At 48.5% G+C, this 4,848-nt stretch overlaps 1 pseudogene; it reads right to left on the reverse strand.

Annotated features, from left to right (window-relative positions):
• Positions 1-240: 240 nt before the first annotated feature.
• LOC102477408 (malate dehydrogenase, cytoplasmic pseudogene) overlaps positions 241-4,848 on the reverse strand; it is a 7,770-nt pseudogene continuing 3,162 nt past the window's right edge.

The raw sequence follows: 4,848 nt of genomic DNA on the forward strand, positions 1-4,848 counted from the left end.
TCATTTATTTATACTTTTTCAATTCAATGTATATTTTTATTTAGAACACAGCATTGACAGCATAACCATAGACTATCACTCACAAATCTGTACCAGGAAGCAGAGTATCTTTAAAATGTTTCAGTATAGCATTTAAGTATAATTTAAGTACAGCATTATTATTATTTGGTACTAGAATCAAAGACAACATTTAGATTCTTCAGCCTCGGGGCATTTAGTAACATCATGGTAACAGTCTAGTCAGGCAGAGGAAAGAAATCCAAAGGCAGCCTGTTTTACTTCTGCCAGCTCTTTGGCAGTAAAATCCATCTTCTCACCTGAGAAACCATTAACAGGGAGACCTTCAACAAACTTCCAGGCCGAGAGTGAGTAGAGCGGATGACCAGGACTACCATAGGAGCTGCCATCAGGAATGGCACCCATGCACACAGACTCTCCCTCTGGAGTTTCGAACCAGGTGCCTCTGGCATGAGCCAGGGCTTTCGCAGCAGACACTGCACTGGGCCGTTGCCGAGCCGTGATGACGTCAGCACGCTGCTGCAGTCTCGATGAGTTCTCCCTTGAGCTGGCTGTCACCTCTCAGAGCGTCATAAACTTCCTTTCCTTGCCGTTCCTCCTCGGCATGGCTGACACCTGGATACTGAGTCAAGGTTTCCCCAGATAGTGCCATTCTTCACATCATCAGCAGTCACACCAAGTTCAAGAGCAATTTGAGCTTTAGCTCGGTGTGATCTAAACGAGTCAAGCGACCGAGGTTCTCCTTGGGGATGGATGGGGCCGACTTGGAGGCAGAACCGACTCCTTGAGTCCCTTTATGGAGGGTTTTGTTGTATTTTAAATCATTGTATGTTTAGTTCTGAAATTTCCATTCCGCTCTTTATATATTTTTTTTTCTGAGACTTTTTATTCTTCCATTGATTTCAAGAGTGTTCATATTTGCTTACTAGAGCATTTTATGATGACTACTTTAAAATCCTTGCCAGGTAACTCTTACCATCTTGGTGTTGTCTATCGATATCTCTTGTCATTCAAGGTGAGACAGAGTTCTTGTATACCGAGTGGTTTTGACTGAGACCCAGACCTTGTGGGTATAAGAGATTTCACTGTGGCCCAGCCACAGCAGTGTGGCAGTAGGTGCGTTGCCACGCATCCCTGGAGGCCCTGGGGCAGGGCTTCAGGTCCACATTCTGCTTCCTGACCATGCCCGGCAAACCCATAGCACGCCCATAATCCCTGCTGGCTGCGAGGCTCAAGGAGGGTCACTGTATGAAGACCCCACTGAGGAGTTCTGTCTCTCCTCTCTCTCAGTTTTTCTCACAAAGAAAACAAACTTTTTTAAACAATCATCTCATTTAGACCTGCATTCCAGAGGATTTCCAATGCCCCTGTGGTGAGCGGTGAGGTATCACTTCATTACTGCCAGGTGAAGTAGAGGTCCAGGTCCTCCATCTGGCCTCCTGTGACCTCGGGAGGAGAGGGATGCCTCGTTACCGCTGGGTTACTGCTGGGCTACTGGGCAGGGAGGTTCTTCACTAGGCTCTTCTGAGACTATCCAGGCTCGGAGGGGCCTCCATTGACAATTGTCCACACTGAGAGGTGTGGCTTTTCCCAGCTGATCGGTGACTTTCCATTAAGCCTCCTCTGACACCACCCCTCCGATGAGGGGGAGCTGGCCTTGCTGTCCCTGAGTGGGGCAGAAGCAGGCTCCCTATGTGGACACAAGAGGACAACCAATTACCACTGCTGGGACAGAAACTCCCAGTGCCTCCTGGCTCTCCTCTCGCCACTCAGCAGGAGCTAGGGCAGCAGGTTAGCCTGCCAAGGGGGGAAGTCCAGGCCCTGTTCAGGCACCTGCGTGTGGAGTTTGGGTCACAGCTTCTCTGTGGCACCCGACCTAAAGAGAACAGTTATTATAGAAATTTCTTGTCTCACTAGGTTGATCCTTCCCTGGTCCTCTGTCTAGGATCAGGGGTTTCTTTGGATTCTCTTCTCCAGAGCACTTTGGTGTTCACAGCTAGCTGGCTTTTCTAGTATTCAGTTTAAGATGTACAAGGTAAAAGAAAATACAGAGACCTCAGTGAGTCACCCTGTGGGTCCTAAGGTCCCCAAGCAGCCTGCCTTCTTCTCTCTGCCAATCAGAGCATTCTTATGTCTGCTATATATAAAATATCTAGATTTTAGTCATTTGTAGTGAGAAGGACAGAGAAGTGTACATTGATCCTATTTCCCCAGAAATAGAAATCTCTATGCTATATTTTGCTTCTGGTAAGGAAAACAAATATCTATTATTTTTTTTGGGGGGGGGTAGAGGTTTTTTTCTTACAGGGCGCATGCACTTGCCAGAAAGTCAGAGAGACAGAGAGATAGAAAGCGAGAAATCACCCCCCAGGGGGGAAGGCCACGCCGCAATCCCTTCTCCTCCACTCTCCTCTCGGGATCTTGGGCACGCACGCACACACACCCGGTGTGAGTTTAAGCCACAGGGTCCGGGACTCGAACTGTGGTGGACTACATGGGAGTCCAGCGACATAGCCATTACGCTAACTGCTGGTCCCAATATCTATTACTTTTTATATCTCAAAATCATATTAGCTCTTGTTTATTTTCTCTGTTTCAGAGAACGTTTGGGATAAAACAGTGGGTCTTTCTCCAAGTACCCACTGCAGGTCCAGCTGCTGCAGCTCAGTAGAAGTACAAGAGCCCTGCAAGGCTGGAGGCCATCGAGCTGGCACAGGTTCAGACCCTCGGTATGGACTGAAGACATGCTGGGCATGGTGTGGGCACCCAGAGCCCTGAAGAGCTGGAGGGCTGGGGAAAGTAGATTGTGGCATGATGAGACCTGCCAAGGGGCTCCTCCTCCCTCCCACCCCCAGCATGTGCACACACGCACACACACACACACACACACACACACACACACACTTTACCATAAAATAATATAATAATAATAATAATAACAAAGAATCCCTCCATGGTTACAGTAAATGTAAAGCGAGTATAACTCAGTCCTTTAGAATATTCAGGAACTAAGGTGCAAATAATCCCTGGTCACATACCAGAGAGATTAAAATCTCAGCCCTGGACACTTACTGAACCGTTCAAGAGGCCTTTGGGCCTAACACGTCGATCGCCGAGTCCTGCCTGGCCGCCTCGTTCTCCGGGACTCTCATGCCGTCGCCCACCCTATTGCAGTGAATCTGTCTTCCCCAGGTTCCCGTCTAGCGGGCAGCCACAACCCCCTGAGGATACGTCTTACCCCGTGGGCGTTTGGCCTAGACTTTGGCGCCTGTTTCAGATCAGAAGTCTTTAGGCCGGTAAGCACAGGACACCCCTGTGGGTAAAGAGCCCATAGACGCTGGCTGAGCCTGGCTCTTTCGTCAGCTAGAGCAATGGAGTCTCCTGACTGCGGTACACGTCTGTTTGTTTCCCACGGGTTACACAGACCTAGCAAATCACCCAACAGAGAATTATGCTGCACTTCCTGGGCTCTCAGGAGGGATGTTTTCCTCTCACTTGCCTTTTTCTGCGAGAACGTGACAGCAGGGAGAAGGAGGTGGGGTGCTACAACACGTGGCTCCAACTGCCATTCCTGGACAAACGTCAAAATGAAGAATGCTTTGGAGAGCAATTTTTATGTAAGAGAAGATGATGTAAATCACGCTAAAATTGGAAAAAGGAAGTATTTTAGGTAAAGTGAGACTTTAAATTCAATAAAAAGAAAAAACATCAAAGGCTTTTTAAGGAGCAACGTCCTTATCGTCACGAATATCGCGGTGGAGTTGGCTGAGTCACTTTTTCCTCCTCCACCCCCACTTTCTATTTCAGGGACACAGAGAATGCTCGGACCTATGTACCTCTACGTGAGAGCTCCCCAACCTTCCTGGCACCAGGGATCGGCCTCATGGATGACAATCCCTATGCAGACAGGGCGGTAGAGGAGTTGATCCCGGGAGGACCCAAGGCACCCCATCTCCACCCCCACACACTTCATTGGAAGCAGTGAAACCATCACGCAATAGGATTTGCACTCCCTGGAGAGGGCGAATCCAGCCCAGCTGCTGATTCTATGGGAGGCGAGGCCCAGGCAGCAAGGAGAGTGAAGGGGAGTGGCTGCAAACTCAGAGGAAGCCTCACTCACCCGCCACCCACTGCCCACTGTGCGGCCCGATGGACCTGGTGCTGGTCTGCTGCCCCCAGGTGGGGGACCCTTGTTTTATAACACCTAGCCACAGATACTTCGCACACTGGCTGGTGGCCTGGCCTGGCTTACCAGGTCTGATTCCACTTCTCTAGTTTAAAGACGAGAAGTGAACATACCCAGAAGAGCACTCTTACTCCTTAGGAGAAGCAGATCGAAGGACCCGGTGGCGGGAGGAGTTGGGGAAGCATCTTTTGTGATCCAGTTACACAGACTCAGGGACAACAGCTTTCCTCCAGTGGAGTGCATTGTGCACAGAGGCACACGTTGACTGCTAAATTAACTTCATTAAATTTAGCTGGTTGAGTTCCCAAAATTTCAAGAGAAAACATGTTGCTTCTAAACTCTCTGGCAGCAATGTATTGGGAAAACCACTTTACCGAAGTAGAATGTTACGGGCTGACAGTGTTTCTCTCTGAATCCTCCTCCCCGGAATCCGTGTACTGAGGACCTAACCTCCAGCCCTCAGAACTGACTACATTAGCAGACAGGATCTTTTTTTATTATTATTATTTATATTATCATCATAATCTTCTTTATATTACATTGGATTACATATAACTTTACATTGACTTCCATTGCTTTTTCAAAAGGGAATGCCATGCATGTCAGTCAATACAGAGACATCAATCTCCCCGCTTTATCATTCA

The sequence above is a fragment of the Tupaia chinensis genome, unplaced genomic scaffold, assembly GCF_000334495.1.
Source record: "Tupaia chinensis unplaced genomic scaffold, TupChi_1.0 Scaffold141173_1, whole genome shotgun sequence".
Lineage (NCBI taxonomy): Eukaryota > Metazoa > Chordata > Mammalia > Scandentia > Tupaiidae > Tupaia > Tupaia belangeri.